Below are 23,389 nucleotides of genomic sequence, written 5' to 3'. Positions count from 1 at the left end.
AGTCAGTGTGACCGGTCCTGTCTCTTTATAAAGCCGTGTGACTGGTCCAGTCTCTTTATAAAGCCTGTGTGACTGGTCCTGTCTCTTTATAAATCCTGTGTGACTGGTCCTGTCTCTTAATAAACCGTGTGACTGGTCCTGTCTCTTTATAAATCCTGTGTGACTGGTCCTGTCTCTTTATAAAACCTGTGTGACTGGTCCTGTCTCTTTATAAATCCTGTGTGACTGGTCCTGTCTCTTTATAACGTCTGTGTGACAGGTCCTGTCTCTTTATAAAGCCTGTGTGACTGGTCCTGTCTCTTTATAAAGCCGTGTGACTGGTCCTGTCTCTTTATAAAGCCTGTGTGACTGGGCCTCTCTCTTTATAAAGCCTGCGTGTCTGGTCCTGTCTCTTTAAAAAGCTGGTGTGACTTGTCCTGTCTCTTTATAAAGCGTGTGTGACTGGTCCTGTCTCTTTATAAAGCCTGTGTGACTGGTCCTGTCTCTTTATAAAGCCTGTGTGACTTGTCCTGTCTCTTTAAAAAGCTGGTGTGACTGGTCCTGTCTCTTTATAAAGCCTGTGTGAATCGTCCTGTCTCTATAAAATGCCTGTGTGACTGGTCATGTCTCTTTATAAAGCCTGTGTGACTGGTCCTGTCACTTAAAACAGCCCGTGTGACTGGTCCTGTCTCTTTATAAAGCCTGTGTGACTGGTCCTGTCTCTTTATAAAGCCAGTGTGACTTGTCGTGTCTCTTTATAAAGCCCGTGTGACTGGTCCTGTCTCTTTATAAAGCCTGTGTGTCTGGTCCTGTCTCTTTATAAAGCCTGTGTGTCTGGTCCTGTCACTTAAAACCGCCAGTGTGACTGGTCCTGTCTCTTTATAAAGCCTGTGTGACTGATCCTGCCTCTTTATAAAGCCTGTGTGACTGGTCCTGTCTCGTTATAAAGCCTGTGTGACAGGTCCTGTCTCTTTATAAAGCCTGTGTGACTGGTCCTGTCTCTTTATAAAGCCTGTGTGACTGGTCCTGACTACTTATAAATCCTGTGTGACTGGTCCTGTCTCTTTATAAATCCGTGTGACTGGCCCTGTCTCTTTATAAAGCCTGTGTGACTGGTCCTGTCTCTTTATAAAGCCTGTGTGACTGGTCCTGTCCCTTTATAAAGCCTGTGTGACAGGTCCTGTCTCTTTATAAAGCCTGTGTGACTGGTCCTGTCTCTTTATAAAGCCTGTGTGACTGGTCCTGACTACTTATAAATCCTGTGTGACTGGTCCTGTCTCTTTATAAAGCCGTGTGACTGGCCCTGTCTCTTTATAAAGCCTGTGTGACTGGTCCTGTCTCTTTTTAAAGCCTGTGTGACCGGTCCTGTCTCTTTATAAAGCCGTGTGACTGGTCCAGTCTCTTTATAAAGCCTGTGTGACTGGTCCTGTCTCTTTATAAATCCTGTGTGACTGGTCCTGTCTCTTTATAAATCCTGTGTGACTGGTCCCGTCTCTTTATAACGTCTGTGTGACTGGTCCTGTCTCTTTTCAAGCCCGTGTGACAGGTCCTGTCTCTTTATAAAGCATGTGTGACTGGTCCTGACTATTTATAAATCCTGTGTGACTGGTCCTGTCTCTTTATAAAATCAGTGTGACAGGTCCTGTCTCGTTATAAAGCCTGTGTGACTGGTCCTGTCTCTTTATAAAGCCTGTGTGACTGGTCCTGTCTCTTTATAAAGCCTGTGTGACTGGTCCTGCCTCTTTATAAAGCCTGTGTGACTGGTCCTGTCTCTTTTTAAATCCTGTGTGACTGGTCCTGTCTCTTTATAAAGCCTGTGTGACTGGTCCTGTCTCTTTATAATGTCTGTGTGACAGGTCCTGTCTCGTTATAAAGCCTGTGTGACTGGTCCTGTCTCTTTATAAAGCAGTGTGACTGGTCCTGTCTCTTTATAAAGCCTGTGTGACTGGTCCTGTCTCTTTATAAAGCCTGTGTGACTGGTCCTGTCTCTTTATAAAGCCCGTGTGACTGGTCCTGTCTCTTTATAAAGCCTGTGTGACTGGTCCTGACTATTTATAAATCCTGTGTGACTGGTCCTGTCTCTTTATAAAGCCCGTGTGACTGGCCCTGTCTCTTTATAAAACCTGTGTGACTGGTCCTGTCTCTTTATAAAGCCTGTGAGACTGGTCCTGTCTCTTTATAAAGTCAGTGTGACAGGTCCTGTCTCGTTATAAAACCTGTGTGACTGGTCCTGTCTCTTTATAAAGCCTGTGAGACTGGTCCTGTCTCTTTATAAAGCCCGTGTGACTGGCCCTGTCTCTATATAATGTCTGTGTGACTGGTCCTGTCTATTTAAAAAGCCTGTGTGACTGGTCCTGTCTCTTTATAAAGCGAGTGTGGCTGGTCCTGTAACTTAAAACAGCCAGTGTGACTGGTCCTGTCTCTTTATAAAGTCTGTGTCTCTGGTCTTGTCTCTTTATAAAGCCTGTGTGTCTGGTCCGGTCTCTTTATAAAGTCTGTGTCTCTGGTCCTGTCTCTTTATAAAGCCTGTGTGACTGGTCCTGTCTCTTTAAAAAGCCTGTGTGACTGGTCCTGTCTCTTTATAAAGCCTGTGTCTCTGGTCCTGTCTCTTTATAAAGCCTGTGTGACTGGTCTTGTCTCTTTATAAAGCTTGTGTGTCTGGTCCTGTCTCTTTATAAAGCCTGTGTGACTGGTCCTGTCTCTTTATAAAGCTTGTGTCTCTGGTCCTGTCTCTTTATAAAGCCTGTGTGACTGGTGCTGTCGGTTTATAAAGCCCGTGTGACTGATCCTGTCTCTTTAAAAAGCCTGTTTGACTGGTCCAGTCTCTTTATAAAGCCTGTGTGACTGGTGCTGTCTCTTTATAAAGCCTGTGTGACTGGTCCTGTCTATTTATAAAGGCAGTGTGACTGGTCCTGTCTCTTTGTAAAGCCTGTGTGACTGGTCCTGTCTCTTTATAAAGCCTGTGTATCTAGTCCTGAGTACTTATAAATCCTGTGTGACTGGTCCTGTCTCTTTATAAAGCCGTGTGACTGGTCCTGTCTCTTTATAAAGCCCGTGTGACTGGTCCTGTCTCTTTATAAAGCCGTGCGACTGGTCCAGTCTCTTTATAAAGCCTGTGTGACTGGTCCTGTCTCTTTATAAATCCTGTGTGACTGGTCCTGTCTCTTTATAAAGCCGTGTGACTGGTCCTGTCTCTTTATAAATCCTGTGTTACTGGTCCTGTCTCTTTATAAAGCCTGTGTGACTGGTCCTGTCTCTTTATAAATCCTGTGTGACTGGTCCTGTCTCTTTATAACGTCTGTGTGACTGGTCCTGTCTCTTTTCAAGCCCGTGTGACAGGTCCTGTCTCTTTATAAAGCATGTGTGACTGGTCCTGACTATTTATAAATCCTGTGTGACTGGTCCTGTCTCTTTTTAAAATCAGTGTGACAGATCCTGTCTCGTTATAAAGCCTGTGTGACTGGTCCTGTCTCTTTATGAAGCATGTGTGACTGGTCCTGTCTCTTTATAAAGCCTGTGTGACCGGTCCTGCCTCTTCATAAAGCCTGTGTGACTGGTCCTGTCTCTTTTTAAATCCTGTGTGACTGGTCCTGTTTCATTATAAAGCCTGTGTGACTGGTCCTGTCTCTTTATAATGTCTGTGTGACAGGTCCTGTCTCGTTATAAAGCCTGTGTGACTGGTCCTGTCTCTTGATGAAGCCTGTGTGACTGGTCCTGTCTCTTTATTAAGCCTGTGTGACTGGTCCTGTCTCTTTATAAATCCCGTGTGACTGGTCCTGTCTCTTTATAAAGCCTGTGTGACTGGTCCTGACTATTTATAAATCCTGTGTGACTGGTCCTGTCTCTTTATAAAGTCAGTGTGACAGGTCCTGTCTCGTTATAAAACCTGTGTGACTGGTCCTGTCTCTTTATAAAGCCTGTGAGACTGGTCCTGTCTCTTTATAAAGCCCGTGTGACTGGCCCTGTCTCTATATAATGTCTGTGTGACTGGTCCTGTCTATTTAAAAAGCCTGTGTGACTGGTCCTGTCTCTTTATAAAGCGAGTGTGGCTGGTCCTGTAACTTAAAACAGCCAGTGTGACTGGTCCTGTCTCTTTATAAAGTCTGTGTCTCTGGTCTTGTCTCTTTATAAAGCCTGTGTATCTGGTCCGGTCTCTTTATAAAGTCTGTGTCTCTGGTCCTGTCTCTTTATAAAGCCTGTGTGATTGGTCCTGTCTCTTTAAAAAGCCTGTGTGACTGGTCCTGTCTCTTTATAAAGCCTGTGACTCTGGTCCTGCCTCTTTATAAAGCCTGTGTGACTGGTCCTGTCTCATTATAAAGCTTGTGTGTCTGGTCCTGTCTCTTTATAAAGCCTGTGTGACTGGTCCTGTCTCTTTATAAAGCTTGTGTCTCTGGTCCTGCCTCTTTATAAAGCCTGTGTGACTGGTCCTGTCTCTTTATAAAGCCCGTGTGACTGATCCTGTCTCTTTAAAAAGCCTGTTTGACTGGTCCAGTCTCTTTATAAAGCCTGTGTGACTGGTGCTGTCTCTTTATAAAGCCTGTGTGACTGGTCCTGTCTATTTATAAAGGCAGTGTGACTGGTCCTGTCTCTTTGTAAAGCCTGTGTGACTGGTCCTGTCTCTTTATAAAGCCTGTGTGACTAGTCCTGACTACTTATAAATCCTGTGTGACTGGTCCTGTCTCTTTATAAAGCCGTGTGACTGGTCCTTTCTCTTTATAAAGCCCGTGTGACGGGTCCTGTCTCTTTATAAATCCTGTGTGACTGGTCCTGTCTCTTTATAAAGCCGTGCGACTGGTCCAGTCTCTTTATAAAGCCTGTGTGACTGGTCCTGTCTCTTTATAAATCCTGTGTGACTGGTCCTGTCTCTTTATAAAGCCGTGTGACTGGTCCTGTCTCTTTATAAATCCTGTGTGACTGGTCCTGTCTCTTTATAAAGCCTGTGTGACTGGTCCTGTCTCTTTATAAAGCTGTGTTACTGGTCCTGTCTCTTTATAAAGCCTGTGTGACTGTTCCTGTCTCTTTATAAAGCCTGTGTGACTGGTCCTGACTCTTTATAAATCCCGTGTGACAGGTCCTGTCTCTTTATAAAGCCTGTGTGACTGGTCCTGACTATTTATAAATCCTGTGTGAATGGTCCTGTCTCTTTATAAAATCAGTGTGACAGGTCATGTCTCGTTATAAAGCCTGTGTGACTGGTCCTGTAACTTTATAAAGCCTGTGTCTCTGGTCCTGTCTCTTTATAAAACCTGTGTGACTGGTCCTGTCTCTTTAAAAAGCCTGTGTGACTGGTCCTGTCTCTTTATAAAGCCTGTGTCTCTGGTCCTGTCTCTTTATAAAGCCTGTGTGACTGGTCCTGTCTCTTTATAAAGCCTGTGTGACTGGTCCTGTCTCTTTATAAAGCTTGTGTGTCTGGTCGTGTCTCTTTATAAAGCCTGTGTGACTGGTCCTGTCTCTTTATAAAGCTTGTGTGACTGGTCCTGTCTCTTTATAAAGCCTGTGTGACTGGTCCTGTCTGTTTATAAAGCCTGTGTGACTGATCCTGTCTCTTTAAAAAGCCTGTTTGACTGGTCCAGTCTCTTTATAAAGCCTGTGTGACTGATCCTGTCTCTTTATAAAGCCTGTGTGACTGGTCCTGTCTCTTTAGAAAGCCTGTGTGACTGGTCCTGCCTCTTTATAAAGCCTGTGCGACTGGTCCTGTCTCTTTATAAAGCCTGTGTGACTGGTCCTGTCTCTTTATAAAGCCGGTGTGACTGGTCCTGTCTCTTTTTAAAGCCTGTGTAACTGGTCCTGTCTCTTTAAAAAGCCTGTTTGACTGGTCCTGTCTCTTTATGAAGCCTTTGTGACTGTTCCTGTCTCTTTAGAAAGCCTGTGTGATTGGTCCTGTCAATTTATAAAGCCTGTGTGACTGGTCCAGTCTCTTTAGAAAGCCTGTGTGACTGGTCCTGTCTCTTTATAAAGACAGTGTGACTGGTCCTGTCTCTTTATAAAGCCAGTGTGACTGGTCCTGTCTCTTTAAAAAGCCAGTGTGACTGGTCCTGTCTCTTTATAAAGCCAGTGTGACTAGTCCTGTCTCTTTATAAAGCCTGTGTGACGGGTCCTGTCTCTTTATAAAGCCTGTGTGACTGGTCCTGTCTCTTTATAAAGCCTGTGTGACTGGTCCTGTCTCTTTATAAAGACTGTGTGACTGGTCCTGTCTCTTTAAAAAACCTGTGTGTCTGGTCCTGTCTCTTTATAAAGCTTTTGTGACTGGTCCTGTCTCTTTATAAAGCCTGTGTGACTGGTCCTGTCTCTTTATGATGCCTGTGTGACTGGTCCTGTCTCTTTATAAGTAAGTGTGACTGGTCCTGTCTCTTTATGATGCCTGTGTGACTGGTCCTGTCTCTTTATAAAGTCTGTGTGACTGGTCCTGTCTCTTTATAAAGCCTGTGTGACTGGTTCTGTCTCTTTATAAAGCCTGTGTGACTGGTCCTGTCTCTTCATAAAGCCTGTGTGACTGGTCCTGTCTCTTTATAAAGCCTGTGTGTCTGGTCCTGTCTCTTTATAAAGCCAGTGTGACTGGCCCTGTGCCTTAATAAAGTCTGTGTGACTGGTCCTGTCTCTTTATAAATCCTGTGTGACTGGTCCTGTCTCTTTATAAAGTCTGTGTGACTGGTCCTGTCTCTTGCCTGTGTGACTGGTCCTGTCTCTTTCTAAAGCCTGTGTGACTGGTCCTGTCTCTTTATAAAGCCTGTGTGACTGGTCCTGTCTCTTTATAAAGCCTGTGTGACTGGTCCTGTCTCTTTATAAAGCCTGTGTGACTGGTCCTGTCTCTTTTTAAAGCCTGTGTGACTGGTCCTGTCTCTTTCTAAAGCCTGTGTGACTGGTCCTGTCTCTTTATAAAGCCTGTGTGACTGGTCCTGTCTCTTTATGAAGCTTGTGTGTCTGGTCCTGTCTCTTTATAAAGCCTGTGTGACTGGTCCTGTCTCTTTATAAAGCCTGTGTGACTGATCCTGTCTCTTTAAAAAGCCTGTTTGACTGGTCCTGTCTCTTTATAAAGCCTGTGTGACTGGTCCTGTCTCTTTAAACCGCCTGTGTGACTGGTCCTGTCTATTTATAAAGCCAGTGTGACTGGCCCTGTCTCTTTATAATGCTTGTGAGACTGGTCCTGTCTCTTTATAAAGCCTGTGTGACTTGTCCTGTCTCTTTAAAAAGACTGTGTGACTGATCCTGTCTCTTTATAAAGCCTGTGTGACTGGTCCTGTCACTTAAAACCGCCAGTGTGACTGGTCCTGTCTCTTTATAAAGCCTGTGTGACTGGTCCTGTCTCTTTATAAAGCCTGTGTGTCTGATCCTGTCTCTTTATAAAGCTTGTGTGTCTGGTCCTGTCTCTTTATAAAGCCTGTGTGACTGGTCCTGTCTCTTTATAAAGCTTGTGTGACTGGTCCTGTCTCTTTATAAAGCCTGTGTGACTGGTCATGTCTGTTTATAAAGCCTGTGTGACTGATCCTGTCTCTTTAAAAAGCCTGTTTGACTGGTCCTGTCTCTTTATAAAGCCTTTGTGACTGTTCCTGTCTCTTTAAAAAGCCTGTTTGACTCGTCCTGTCTCTTTATAAAGCCTTTGTGACTGTTCCTGTCTCTTTTTAAAGTCTGTGTGACTGGTCCAGTCTCTTTAGAAAGCCTGTGTGACTGGTCCTGTCAATTTATAAAGCCTGTGTGACTGGTCCTGTCTGTTTATAAAGCCAGTGTGTCTGGTCCTGTCTCTTAATAAAGCCTGTGTGACTGGTCCTGTCTGTTTATAAAGCCTGTGTGACTGGTCCTGTCTCTTTATAAAGCCTGTGTGTCTGGTCCTGTCTCTTTATAAAGCCAGTGTGACTGGTCCTGTCTCTTTATAAAGCCTGTGTGACTGGTCCTGTCTCTTTATAAATTCTGTGTGACAGGTCTTGTCTCTTTATGAAGCCAGTGTGACTGGTCCTGTCTCTTTATAATGTCTGTGTCTCTGGTCCTGTCTCTTTATAAAGCCTGTGTGTCTGGTCCTGTCTCTTTATAAAGCCTGTGTGACTGGTCCTGTCTCTTTATAAAACCTGTGTGACTGGTCCTGTCTCTTTATAAAGCCTGTGTGATTGGTCCTGTCTCTTTATAAAGCCTGTGTGACTGTTCCTGTCTCTTTATAAAGCCTGTGTGACTGGTCCTGTCTCTTTATAAAGTCTGTGTCTCTGGTCCTGTCTCTTTATAAAGCCTGTGTGACTGGTACTGTCTCTTCATAAAGCCTGTGTGACTGGTCCTGTCTCTTTATAAAATCGGTGTGACTGGTCCTGTCTCTTTCTTAAGCCTGTGTGACTGGTCCTGTCTCTTTATAAAGCCTGTGTGACTGGTCCTGTCTCTTTCTAAAGACTGAAGACTGGTTCTGTCTCTTTAAAAAGCCTGTGTGTCTGGTCCTGTCTCTTTATAAGCCTGTGTGACTGGTCCTGTCTCTTTATAAAGCCTGTGTGACTGGTCCTGTCTCTTTATGATGCCTGTGTGACTGGTCCTGTCTCTTTATGATGCCTGTGTGACTGGTCCTGTCTCTTTATAAAGTCTGTGTGACTGGTCCTGTCTCTTTATAAAGCCTGTGTGACTGGTCCTGTCTCTTTATAAAGCCTGTGTGACTGGTCCTGTCTCTTTATAAAGCCTGTGTGTCTGGTCCTGTCTCTTTATGATGCCTGTATGACTGGTCCTGTCTCTTTATAAAGTCTGTGTGACTGGTCCTGTCTCTTTATAAAGCCTGTGTGACTGGTCCTGTCTCTTTATAATGTCTGTGTGACTGGTCCTGTCTCTTTCTAAAGCCTGTGTGACTGGTCCTGTCTCTTTCTAAAGCCTGTGTGACTGATCCTGTCTCCTTATAAAGCATGTGTGTCTGGTCCTGTCTCTTTATAAAGCCCGTGTGTCTGGTCCTGTCTCTTTATAACCCTGTGTGACTGGTCCTGTCTCTTTATAAAGCCTGTGTGACTGGTCCTGTCTCTTTATAAAGCCTGTCTGACTGGTCCTGTCTCTTATAAAGCCTGTGTGTCTCGTCCTGTCTCATTATAAAGCCCGTGTGTCTGGTCCTGTCTCATTATAAAGCCTGTGTGACTGGTCCTGTCTCTTTCGAAAACCTGTGTGACTGGTCCTGTCTCGTTATAAATCCTGTGTTACTGGAGCAGTGAGGGGGGAGTGAATGGGGTGAGCGGGGGGGAGGAGTGAGAGTGGTGAGGGTGGGAGGGAGGGGGCTGGAGTGGAGAGGTGGAGGGGGCAGCGAGAGAGGGGGAGAGGCCGAATTGCAGAGGTTACCATCCTCCCCCTCCCGCGGCCCGCCTCCCCCCCACCCCTCATGAGCCCAGCCCCCCCAGCTACCCGTGCACCGCCCCCCTCCAGCTCCCAGAGCCCCGCCCCCCCGCCGATGCCGGGCCTGAGGCGACTTGAGATGGCCGATTGCGGGTGGCTCCCGAGCCCCGCCCGCCTCCCGAGGCCTTGCCTGAGGCGGCTTGATATGGCCAATTGCGGCAGGCCAGGCCCAGTTGCCGGGGTAACCTTCCTCCCCTCTCCACCCTCCCAAACTCCGGGATCGGGACCGGGCCTGGGCCTGATGGTTTGAGATGGCCGATTGCAGTTGGCCTGGCCGGGTTGCCGGGGTAACCCTCCTCCCCCACCTGAGACCCGCCCCCCGCCTGTCCCCCCTCCCGAGGCTGGGCCTGACGTGGCTTGAGATGGCCAATTGCGGCTTGCCAGGCCCGGTTACCGGGGTAACCCTCCTCCCCTCTCCGCCATCCCGATCTCCGGGACCGGGACCGGGCCTGGGCCTGAGCGGGTTGAGACGGCCGATTGCGGCTGGCCGAGCCCGGTTGCCGGTTAACACTCTCCACTCCCCCTTCCCGGTACCCCCTCACCCTCCCCTCCCGAGCTCCACCACCCTCGAGCCCAGCCCCCCGGTAACCTGCTAGCTTCCCTCTGCCAGCTCTCTGTGGGCCCTTTGGCCTCCCTTCACCAAGATGGCTGGCCGCTGGTTCGGCATCGGGCGTGGTTGGGAAGGACCGGCCCAGGCTTGAAGGACTGAGGCCTGCAGAGAGCAGACCTGGAGAAATGAAACAGATAATGGACTCATTTATTACACACAAATTATATAATGAGTTAGTTCAGCTCCTAAGTTCCAAATTTGTGGTGGATAAAATCCCCTGCACACGTACAGAAATTTCGGAAAAAAAATTTTACGAATCAAGATGGCTGACACTCACCTCGGTTCAGAGTGATAAGGCCCGCCCACACATGTACCGATTGGTCAACCGTCAGGTCACTGAAGTGTAGGATTGGTCAATGGTCCTGTCACTCGACTGTAGGATGGCTCGCCGGTGCACACAATGTACCCGCCCCAATTCGATGCAAATGAGTGGATAATGAGCGGAATTTTGAACATTTTTTGGATACCGTTGGCACAATTTGTGTCCGAGCAGAAAGTAAATATGCCTACAAAAGTACCCCAATGAGGAGCTTTCTTTTGATATAATATATGTGTAGGTATGGTCTATAGCTAGAGATTGTATAGCCGGACAGCGAGACAGGCAGAGAGACAGGCAGAGAGACAGGCAGAGAGACAGACAGAGAGACAGACAGAGAGAAATATCCTTTTATATATATAGATACTAGCTGGGGGAGCCTGGCTTTGCCAGGGCTGTTTTGGGGCGGGCGGTTTAAATCGAGTGCCAGGCTTTGGGGCCCTGTCTGTGTCCATTTGTGAATCTGCTGCCGGGCAACATTTCTACCTTTTAATACCTTGAAAGATGAAAGTGAAAGTACTTATAAAACGTTTTTGGTAAATCTTATGTTATTTTTAAAAGAGAAACTAACTTTTTCAAAGCTGGATAAGGAGAGTAGTTTGAGCTGCAAGCAGTGAAACAATGGCTGGCAGATCCCTTAGATGAAAACGATTAGTCCTGCCCACACACACATTTAATACCTTGAAAGATGAAAGTGAAAGTACTTATAAAACGTTTTTGGTAAATCTTATGTTATTTTTAAAAGAGACACTAACTTTCAAAGTAGTTTGAGCTGGAAGCTGAAGTCATGGCACTGAAACAATGGCTGCCAGATCCCCGAGATGAAAACGATTAGTCCCGCCCACACACACACACACCGATTGGCCAACCATCAGGGGACCGTACTTTAGGATTGGTCAATCATGACGGCACAGGATTGGTCGAACCTTGACGTCAATCAATCAATGCTAGCAGATAATGAGTTTAATTTTGAAGGTTTTTGCATAAGGCGCGAACAATTTTCGTCCGACCAAAAAGTAAATATGCTTACCAGCGTCCCGGAAGCATAAGCTTTCTTCAGAGGTAACGCGCGCATAGGTACGCTGTATAACTTTCGAGCGCATAGCCGGACAGATGCACATCCGAGGACAGACAGAATGACAGACAGAAGGACAGACAGACAGAAAGAACGATCCGTTTATATATATAGATAATTGGAGTAAGACCTCTTTACTCCTGTACTCAAACACACTTGTAATAAAGGCCAACATACCATTGCATTCCTAATGGCTTTTTGCACCTGCACTTTCCCTTTAAGTGTCTCATGCACAAGGATACCCAGGTCCCTTTGAGCATCTGCATTCCCCAATTTTTCACCTTTTAGGAAATGCTCTGCCTTTCTATTTTTTTCTACCAAAGTGGATAAATTCAAATTTTTCCAGGTTGTAATCCATCTGCCATGTTCTCGCTCACTCACTGAGCCTGTCGAGATCCCATTGATGCAGCTTCAAATCCATTTTGCAACGGACACTGCCACCTAGCATTGTGTCATCAGCAAATTTGGAAATGTTACATTCAGTCCCCTCATCCAAATCATTGATATGGATTGTGAATAGCTGGGGCCCAGCACCGATCCTTGTGGTACCCTACTAGTCACAGCCTACTATCCTCAAAAAAGTCCCGTTTATTCCGACTCTTTGTTTTCTGACTATTAACCAATTATCAATCCATGCTTGTATATTACCCCCAAATCCATGGGCCCTAATTTTGTTCACCAACCTCTTTCTCTGCGACATGTACCCAACTTCCCCTCCAACTTGTTATTCTGCTGTAACCATTTACAACTCCTCTAGGCCCATCTTCTCTTTCTTTATTTGTCCCATTCACCTTGCACCTTCCGCCCTTATATCACTGAATCACACCTGCACTCCAGCCAATCATAGACTTTGTTCTTTCCTTATGCAACCGCACTTTTCTCTGACTCTATCATTGCTTTAATACTGTTAATCTCTGATATCTCCCAGTTCTGATGTCCCTCCTCCCTGGAAACATTCTTGTACATCTTTTCTGCACCCTCTCTAAAGCCTTCATGGCCTTCCTAAAGTGTGCTACCCAGAACTGGGAACAATACTCCATTTGTGGCCGAACAAATGTTTTTAAAATGTTTATCATAACTTACTTGGTTTTGTACTCTATGCCTCTAATGATAAAGCTCAGGTTCCAGTAAGCATTTCCAACCGCGTTCTCAACCTGCCCAGCCAACTTCAACGATTTTTGCACATGAACACGCATATCCCGCTGCTCCTGCACCCTCTATGGAATGTCTTGCTTCAGTAACCTTAGTGAATTCTTTGAACAAGTACCAGAAAGAGTAGATAAGGGTAATGCAGTAGATGTAATATACTTTGACTTTTTAAATCCATTCGATAAGGTACCACATAGCAGACTGCATCACAGAGCAAATGGACTTAGGAGACAAGCAGCAGAATGGATAACAAGATGGCTGCAAGAACAGAAAATAGGGAGTAGTGGATAAAGCAATTTACTCAGATAGGTGGATGGGGAGAAGTCATGTTCCACAAGGATCGGCGTTGCGATCCCGGTTGTTTAACATTTACATAAACGATATTGATTTGGGAAGCAGAAGCACAAATTCAAAATTTGCAGCTGATTCCAAATTGGGAAATACAGTTAATACAGAGGAAGAATGCAACACAATACCTGGAGACATTAATAAACTTACAGAAAGGGCGTTTAAATGGCAAATTAAATTGAATGTATCTAAATGAGAGGTATTGCATTTTGGCAGGAATTATTAGGTTCCCAAATACTCCTTGGAAAATCACAGTGGGAATGGGGTCGAGGGGTACCGATTAACACATCATTTAAAGTAGCAATGCATGTTAACAAGACCATAAACATGCAAACAAATCAATGGGGTTCATATCTAGAAGAATAAAAACGTAAAGCAAAGAGGTTAGCTTAAACTTATATAGAACGTTGGTTATACCTCACTGAGCGCACTGTGTGCAGTTCTGCTCTCCATGTTATATAAAGGATAATAAGTCTCAGGAGAAAGTGCAATTTTTTTACAAGGATGACTCCAGAACTGAGACATTATAACCATCAGGAAAGATTGAACAGGCTGGGGCTCCTGTCCTAACAAAAGTGATGGCTGAGGGGAGGCCTCATAGAGATCTTCAAATTTTGAGGGGGTAGCATAGGGTGGATGCTTAGACTTGTGACGTGAGTGCAAAATTGGCAATTAGCGAGAAAAGATACACAGTAATAAATCCAATACGTAATTTATGAGAAATTTGTTTACTCAGAGAGTGGTTAGAATGTTGAGCTTAATACAACTTGGAATACTTGAAGCGAATAGCAGAGATGCATTTAAGGGGAAGCGAGAGTACACGAGGTAGAAAGAAGTGGAAGTTTATGTTGATAGGGTTAGCTGAAGAGGGGTGGGAGGAGGCTCATGTGGAGCTTAAACACTGGCATCATATAGTAGGGCCGAATGGCCTGTTTTGTGCTGTAAATTCTAAGGAGTTCTCCGTAAGTTGTGTACAAATTAAGCACATTCATCAGTTTATTATTCATTGTGGATATTGAAGTGTTTTATTTATTGAAGCAGTGCCCTATATATTACGTTATTATCAATTTATTAATGCTATTATTTACTGCCCCTAGAACTGATCTCTGTATTATGAAAACCTGCTATGCATGTTCTATCAGTTATACTTCTCCTTTAAGATTAGGATCACAGGCGCACACAGATACCCAACAGGGTTGTAGGAGTTGCAAGCCTTTTATTAAAGAGTTACTGTTTTAAAGCACAATCAGATATTCCATATGATTTAAGCTGAGTATAATAGACATACAACCTGTGACAGTAGAAAGCGATCTACGACTCCCCGAAGCAGACTGACACGACCGGACGGACGGGGAGGCAGTAGGGTGGTCTCGGATTGGGTGGATTCCTGCAGTCTGCTGCAGTGGTCACTTCTGTTATGTCATCTCTCAAGCTGCTGGAGGTGTTAGGCCATCAGCCACCTCAGAGGTTAAACTTGACCAAGGTATTAGGACGTAACCACATTGGGGAAGGCTTCGCCCGTGACTGCCTGATTTCCTCTCTCGGTCGTCTATATTTATAGTTATTTTTGTGGGCTGGTAATCACCTGGTGTCAATCATTTGATCCCCATCCCATTGTCCAATTGTGAAGCAGGAGGTCATCCCTCGCCGTCCCTTTCTGCATGACTGACAAGGCCGCCCTCTTATCTTTCTGAGGAATGTTTTATCAAGTTTCTTCAAGGGCATGTTATGGTTTCGTGGCTCCTTGTTATCTAGCAGGTGCTATCCTCACTGCTTCCTTGCATTTTACAATTCCCTTATCACTTCTATTTGTCTTTTGATGCTTGATATTCGACCTTGCTGGTATTTATGCTATCTATTTCCGCTTGCCTGTTGTCAGTCTCTGTTCTAAGAATTAAAACCCATCTTTGAATCTAACAACTATTTCTTACACTCCCTCCTCGCAGGGACTCACCTCACTGAGCTAAGGCCAGAGATCGGTGCAGGGTACCTGTGTAGAGACTCTGAATCAGAGATAAGAACTGATCTGTCAAATGTCAATCAGCTACAGAAGTGCAATAATCAATAACCACAGCCCAATATTCATCCCGCCTAACGGTAACATAATGAATTTCAGGAGTCATGACCCACAGATTCCCAGGACTGTGTTGGGGGAAGGGGACTAATCAGCACCAAAACAATTAAAGTGTTTACAATAACTATACATAAAGTAAGAATAAATCATTATATAGAGGATTTGAATACTGTAAAACTGCTGTTCACCTGTCTGTAATTAAGTAACATCTGTTACTTTTGGTGCAGTTCAATAGGAAAGAAAGCATTATCAATACATTTCAACATATATATGAACATATAAGAACATATGAAATAGAAGCAGGAGTAGGCCATACGGCCCCTCGAGCCTGCTCCGCCATTCAATAAGTTCATGGCGGATCATCGACCTCAAAAGCCCTTTCCTGCCCGATCTCCATATCCCTTGATTCTCCATGAGTCCAACAATCCATCTGTCTCAGTCCTGAATATACTGAAAGACTCAGCATTCACAAGCCTCTGGGGCACAGAATACCAAAGGTTCTCCACCCTCTGAGTAAAGAATATTATTCTCAGCCCTGTCTCAAATTGCCTGCCCCTTATCCTGAGACTATGTCCAATAGTTCTAGACACTCCAGCCAGGGGAAACAACCTCTCAACATCTAACCCGGACAATCGAGTCATACAGTCGTAGAGTTATACAGCACAGAAAGAGGCCATTCGGCCCATCGTGTCCGCGCCGGCCATCAAGCCCTGTCTATTCGAATTCCATTTTCCAGTACTTCGTCTGTAGCCTTGTATGTTATGCTGTTCCAAGTGCTCATCTAAATGCTTATTGAATGTTGTGACGGTTCCTGCCTCTACCAGGCTTTCAGGCCGTGAGTTCCAGATTACAACCATCCTCTGGATGTAAAAGTTTTTCCTAAAATCCCCTCTAAACCTCCTGCCCTTTACCCTGAAACTATGCCCCTTGCTTATTGACCCCTCCAGTAAGGGGAAAGGTTCCTTTCTATCTACCCTATCTGTGCCACTCATAATTTTGTATACCTCAATCGGGTCCCCATTCAGCCTTCTCTACTCTAAGGAAAACTACCCCAGCCTTTCCAGTGTCTCTTAATAGCTGAAGCGCTCATGCCCAGGTAATATCCTGGTGTATCTCCTCTGCACCATCTCCAAAGCAATAACATCCTTCCTATAGTGTGGTGACCAGAACTGCACACAGCATTCGAGCTGTGGCCGAACTAACGCTTTGTACAGCTCCATCATAACCACCCTGCTCTTATATTCTATTCCTCAGCTAATGAAGGCAAGTATCCCAATAACCTTCAGAAACTTATATGTTTCAATGAGATCACCTCTCATTCTTCTGAATTGCAGAGCGTATAGGCACATTCTACACAATCTCTCATCATATGACTGCCCTCTCATCCCAGGAATCAATCTCGTGAACCTTTGTTGCAGCACCGCATATGCTTATAGCCAACCTTCTTCAACCAACAGCAAAAATCTTCCCCTTTGCCACTGATTACATTCGGAAAACATGAATGCAGCACCATGAAGGGGAGAGATCAGCCATTCTTAACAATAATTTCAAATTGGAACCGACTTATTCCACTCCAGTTAGTGTCCCACACACAGTACAGTTCTACATTGAAAGATACACCCAGTAATACATGGCCACTATGGTCAGGTGTTCCACTCCGGTTAGTGACCCACACTCAGTACAGTTCTACAGTGACAGACACTCCCAATAATACATGGCCACTGGGATCAGGTGTTCCACTCCGGTTAGTGACCCACACACAGTACAGTTCTACAGTGACAGACACTCCCAGTAATACATGGCCACTGGGGTCAGGTGTTCCACTCCGGTTAGTGTCCCACACACAGTACAGTTCTACAGTGACAGACACTCCCAGTAATACATGGCCACTGGGGTCAGGTGTTCCACTCCGGTTAGTGACCCACACTCAGTACAGTTCTACAGTGACAGACACTCCCAGTAATACATGGCCACTGGGATCAGGTGTTCCACTCTGGTTAGTGACCCACACTCAGTACAGTTCTACAGTGACAGACACTCCCAGTAATACATGGCCACTGGGGTCAGGTGTTCCACTCCGGTTAGTGACCCACACACAGTACAGTTCTACAGTGACAGACACTCCCAGTAATACATGGCCACTATGGTCAGGTGTTCCACTCCGGTTAATGACCCACACCCAGTACAATCCTACAGTGACAGATACTCCCAGTAATACATGGCCACTGGTGTCATGTGTTCCACTCCAGTTATTGACCCACACTCTGTACAGTTCTACAGTGACAGATACTCCCAGTAATACATGGCCACTGGGATCTGGTGTTCCACTTCAGTTATTGACCCGCACTCAGTACAGTTCTACAGTGACAGATACTCCCAGTAACACATGGCCACTGGGGTCAGGTGTTCCACTCCAATTTGTGACCCGCACTCAGTACAGTTCTACAGGGACAGACACTCCCAGTAATACATGGCCACTGGGGTCAGGTGTTCCACTCCAATTTGTGACCCACACTCAGTACAGTTCTACAGTGACAGGTACTCAAAGTAGTACATGACCACTTGGGTCAGGTGTTCCACTGCAGTTAGTGACCCACACTCAGTACAGTTCTACAGTGACAGGTACTCAAAGTAGTACATGACCACTTGGGTCAGGTGTTCCACTCCAGTTAGTGACCCACACTCAGTACAGTTCTACAGGGACAGACACTCCCAGTAATACATGGCCACTGGTGTCATGTGTTCCACTCCAGTTAGTGACCCACACCCAGTACAATCCTACAGTGACAGACACTCCCAGTAATACATGGCCACTGGTGTCAGGTGTTCCACTGCAGTTAGTGACCCACACTCAGTACAGTTCTACAGTGACAGGTACTCAAAGTAGTACATGACCACTTGGGTCAGGTGTTCCACTCCAGTTAGTGACCCGCACTCAGTACAGTTCTACAGGGACAGACACTCCCAGTAATACATGGCCACTGGTGTCAGGTGTTCCACTGCAGTTAGTGACCCACACTCAGTACAGTTCTACAGTGACAGGTACTCAAAGTAGTACATGGCCACTTGGGTCAGGTGTTCCACTCCAGTTAGTGACCCACACTCAGTACAGTTCTACAGGGACAGACACTCCCAGTAATACATGGCCACTGGTGTCATGTGTTCCACTCCAGTTAGTGACCCACACTCAGTACAGTTCTGCAGTGACAGATACTCAAAGTAGTACATGACCACTTGGGTCAGGTGTTCCACTCCAGTTGGTGACCCACACTCAGTACAGTTCTACAGTGACAGATACTCAAAGTAGTAAATGATCACTTGGGTCAGGTGTTCCACTCCAGTTGGTGACCCACACTCAGTACATTTCTACAGTGACAGTCCCTTCCACTAATACCTTCTCTCAGAGAGTTGCTTACACTGAGTTCGGATACAACAATACACAATATTACGCTAAAGGCAATAACTTCATAAAACAGCGAGCCCGTGACTTAGAAACAGAATTTTAATTTCGGTTGACGCATTGGAATAAAATCTCAGAGCAATTCAGGACATTTCATTAAACGAAATGCTATGATTGATCGGGTGTCTGAATAACAGTGACGACTAGATCAGGATGTAACAATATCAGTCACAGGTCAAAACCAGAGACCAGCTCACACACAGATTTACACAACTTCAAAAGTTATAATCACTTACCAGGAACTGCAATGACGGCAATGAACACGTAGATAATTTTCTCCACACTGTAATATGTGTCTTTCATTTTCTGTGTGAAGCGGTGTGTCCATTCGTGCTGCAGGCAATCTCTCTGAATTAAACTCTAAGGTGGGACATTCCCAGAGCCTTTCATTTATATCCTGCGGGATTCCCAAGGGGACGTTGAGTTTGCAGCAGCGCTGAAAATAGTATTCTTAAAAAAACATTTGAACAAACAGATGACGACAGTACAGTTAATTCCCTGTTGTGATGAAATATATTTACTGCTGATATTGAAATTAAACACTCCAAAGACGGGACAATTCTGATCACATGATATAACTAATGGAAATTGCCAGCTATATTCTCCCAGCAATGGGGTTGCTGTTTCAAACACCACCAGGCCCATCTCTAGATCTCATATTGTTTGGTGACGTCATTCACTCTGCTGTTGCCATTCAGTAATTAAATTCCAAATGTTAGAGTGTCCTCTCAGGGCTGCTCGACTGCACTCTCGAATAGGGCTGACCGCCTTAAGTGTGCCATTTAGTTAAACAATTAAATTAGCGTATTTGTGTCGATGGATCCTCAAACAGGTACAACCCCTAAAATTAATAGAATACCTCAAACTAATGCAGTACCTTAAACTAATGTAGTACCTCAAACTAATACAGTACCTCAAACTAATGCAGTAACTCAAACTAATACAGTACCTCAAACTAATACAGTACCTTAAACTAATACAGTACCTCAAACTAATACAGCTCCTCAAACTAGCAGCCAGACCCGCCCACAACCTCTCTGGTCCAAATTCCAGTAATCTCGTGTTCCCACAAACTCACAGTGCATGGGATCTCACTTGCCAGACAACATGAGGGCGTTACCAGTCTAACAAGAACTGATTGCACAGATTATTTGAACAGTATAACAATACGAATTCTAAATATATATTTAAAAGTCTTAAGTTTATTTATGTTAAGTTAGTAATGGTTTATTAAATACAGGCCTGGCAGGGCACCTCATTCCCGTGGAATGCACATCTTGTGCTATGTGGGAATTCCAGTACACTTCCCGTGTCCTGGACAACCAAATGTGCAGGACGTGTCGTCAGCTGTAGGAGCTGGAATTCTGGGTTACAGAAATTGAGCAGCAACTGGAGTCACTGCGGTGCATCCGTGAGGCTGAGCGCTACTTGGAGAGCACGCTTCCAGAGGTGGTCACCCCTCAACATAAGAGTGTGCAGGCAGAGAGGGAATGCATGACCGCCAGACATAAAATGAGGATATGGCCAGTATTCAGTTCTAATTACTGGAGAGGGCTGTGGTTCATCTGGCGAGTACAGTCAGAGCCAAGTCCAGTGCACCTCGGGTGGCTCAGCTTTACAGTGGGGGGGGGGGTAGGGATGGTTGGAGATATATCAGGAAAGCAATAGTGATAGGGGATGTAATAGTTAGGGGAATAGACAAGCGTTTCTGTGGCCGCAGACATGAATCCAGGATGCTATGTTGCCTCCCTGGTGCCAGGGTCAAGGATGTGACTGAGCAGCAGAAGAAGCTTCTGAGGGGTAGGGTGAACAGACTCAGATCATGTTCCATATCGATAGCAATGACATATGTTGGAAGAAGAATGAGGGCCTGCAGGCAGATTTTAGGGAGCTAGGGAAGAGATTAAAATCAGGACTTCAAAGGATTACTCCAGGTGCCTGTGCTTTTGAGTATAGAAATAGGAGGATAGAGCAGATAAATGTGTGGCTGGAGAGATGGTGCAGGAGGGAGGGCTTTATATTCCTGGGACATTGGGACCAGTTCTCGGGGAGGTGGGGCCTGTAAAGGCTGGAAAGTTTGCACCTCATAAGGGCCGCAACCAATGGCCTCGTTGGGGAGGGGGTTGGTTGCTCGTAGTGTTGGGGAGGTTTTATACTAAATTGGCAGGCGCTGGGCACCAGGCTGTAGCACTAGAAAGATGAAAAAGGTGCAAGAAGGATTGGAGAGATGGATAGCCAAGAGTAATAAAAAATAAGGTATTATGTGGGGTCAGACTGAAAGAATACATGACAGGTTTACAGTCCAATATGTTTAAATGCATGAAGTATGGTAAATAAGTTTTGTGAGCTGCAGGCGCAAATAGCCACAGGGAAATAAGATGTTGTGATGATCACATTGACATGGCTCAAGAAAGGGCAGGATTGGGTACTAAATATTCCTGGGCAGAAGGTGTTCAGGAAGGAAAGGGAAGGAAATAAAGCAGGTTGGATGGCTGTATAGAATAAGGAGAATTTTACAGTGCTGGAGAGAAAGAATGTCCTGGAGGGGTTAAGGACAGAAACTATTTAGTTAGTGTTAAGAAATAATAGAGGTAACATTACACGAATAGATGTATTTTATAGACCACTAACTAGTGGGAAAGATCTAGAGGAGCAAACATGATAAACAGCGGAAGCAGCATGCTATAGACAGGACTAAGCGCTCCCACCACAACGGATCAGAACAAAGTTCTGCAGTCCTGCCACATCCAGTGCTGAATGCTGGTGGACCATTAAACAACTAACAGGAGGTGAAGGCTCCAGTAAAATCCCCATCGTCAATGAGTGCAAAGGACAAGTCTGAGGCGTTTGCAACCATTTCCAGTCGGAAGTGCCAAGTGCCAGTCTTCAGCCAATTCGAATTACTCCAGGTGATATCAAGAAACGGCTGAGCACACTGGATCCAGCAAAGATTATGGGCCCTGACAACATTCCGAATGTCGTGCTGAAGGCTTGTACTCCAGAACTAGCCGCGACTCTAGCCTAGCTGCTCCAGTACAGCTACAAAATACTTGCATCTACCCGACAATGTGTAAACCAGCCCAGATATGACACGTCAACTAAAAGCAGCACAAATCCAATCCGACCAACTACCTGTCCATCAGTCTACTCGCAATCATCAGCAAAGTGATGGTAGGTGTCATCGACAGTGCTATCAAGTAGCACTTACTCAGCAATAAGCTGCTCACCAAAGATCACTTCAGGTAACAGTAGGACCACTCGGCTCCAGAGCTCATTACAGCCTTGGTCCAAACATACACCAAAGAGCTGAATTCCAGAGGTGATACGAGATTCACAGAATTTGAACGAGTGTGGCATCAAGGGACCCCAGCAAAACTGAAGTTAATGGGAATCAGGGGGAAAACACTCCACTGGCTGGAGCCATAACTAGCTCATAGGGAGATGGTTGCGGTTGATGGACATCAGTCATCTCAGGCACAGGACATCGCTGCAAGATTTCCTCAGAGCAATGTCCAGGGGCCAAAGATCTTCAGCTGCTTCATCAATACCACCACCCCTTGAATTTCAACGGCATTACCATCGCTGAATCCCCCAGCATCAACATCCTGGGGGTCACCATTGACCAGAAACTTTACTGGACGAGCCACATAAATGCTATGGCAACAAGAGCAGGTCAGAGGCTGGGTATTCTGCAGCGAGTGTCTCAACTCCTGACTCCCCAAAGCCTTTCCACCATCGACAAGGCACAGTAAGGCGTATGTTGGAATCGTCTCCACTTGCCTGGATGAGTGCAGCAACAACAACACTCAAGAAGCTCGATCCCATCCAGGACAAAGCAGCCCACTTGAATGGCACCCCATCCATCACTTCAAACATTTGCTCCCTCCACCATCAGCGTACCGTGGCTACAGTGTGTACCATCTAGAGGGTGCACTGAAGCAACTCGCCAAGGCGTCTTTGGCAGCACCTCCCAAACCTGAGACCTCTTCCACCTAGAAGGTCAAGGGCAGCAGGCGCATTGCAACACCACCACCTCCAAGTTCCCCTGCAAGTTGCACACCACCCTGACTTAGAAGTATATCGCAGATCCGTCATCATCACTTGGACAAAATCCTGCAACTGCCTAACTAACAGCACTGTGGGAGTACATTCACCATACGGACTGAAGTGGTTCAAGAATGTGGCATACCACCAACTTTGCAAGTGTATTTAGGGATGGGCAATAAATGCTGGCCCTGCCAGCGACGCCCACATCCCATAAACGAATTAAAATAAGACAGGCAGAGTGTTAGAGACAGGCAGAGCCAAACAAAGAGACAGAGACAGACAGGTAGTGACAGTGTAAGGATTTCCCAATAATTTCGAGATTTCCTACTGTTCTGACGATTTTAAAGAATACCTGTGTAATATACCCTTAAAAATCCAGGGATCAAAATGGCCGTCAGCCCTCATGGCAGAAGACAAAACACATTGAAAAGGCAGCTTGTGTGTGTCTGTGAAAAAGGGGTAATCAAAGATGGCTGTCCGACCTCGTGGCAGGACACAGGCTGTGTACATATGAAAAGAGAAGATCAAAGATGGCTGACAAAGGATTTAGAAAAAAATCCCAGCCCTGAAGCAATGGAGCAGTTAAACTGCCGATCACGGCAGTTCAGGGAGTTTCCCTCCCTGCAGAGACAATCAATGTTTGTTTACAGAAACTGCTACAATGTTTACACAAAGGATTAACCACTTGAGACTGCGGTTCCAGTTTGACAACAGGACAATGACTTTTGCTTACACTAACCTCCAAGTCTGCTTACTCAAGCAATTAATGAAGTAGACATGCTTTTTGTCAAACCAACACAGCTGTTTTCTGTGGTGTATGTGCCTTTAAGTGCCCCAGGTGTGCGTAATGCCGGTAATTACCACTTGGGCTATATAAGCCGGAGTATTGTGTATGTCCTTTAGAATCCCCCCCAGACTTTGCTTAGTAAATACCTATGAACCAACTCCTGTCTTCAGTGTCTTTATCAACACACGGACACTACAGTGGCGAC

The sequence above is a fragment of the Somniosus microcephalus genome, unplaced genomic scaffold, assembly GCF_052327205.1.
Source record: "Somniosus microcephalus isolate GS21.2 unplaced genomic scaffold, FLI_Smic_1.0 unresolved_chr3, whole genome shotgun sequence".
Lineage (NCBI taxonomy): Eukaryota > Metazoa > Chordata > Chondrichthyes > Squaliformes > Somniosidae > Somniosus > Somniosus microcephalus.
Note: the sequence above shows the minus strand (reverse complement) of the source record.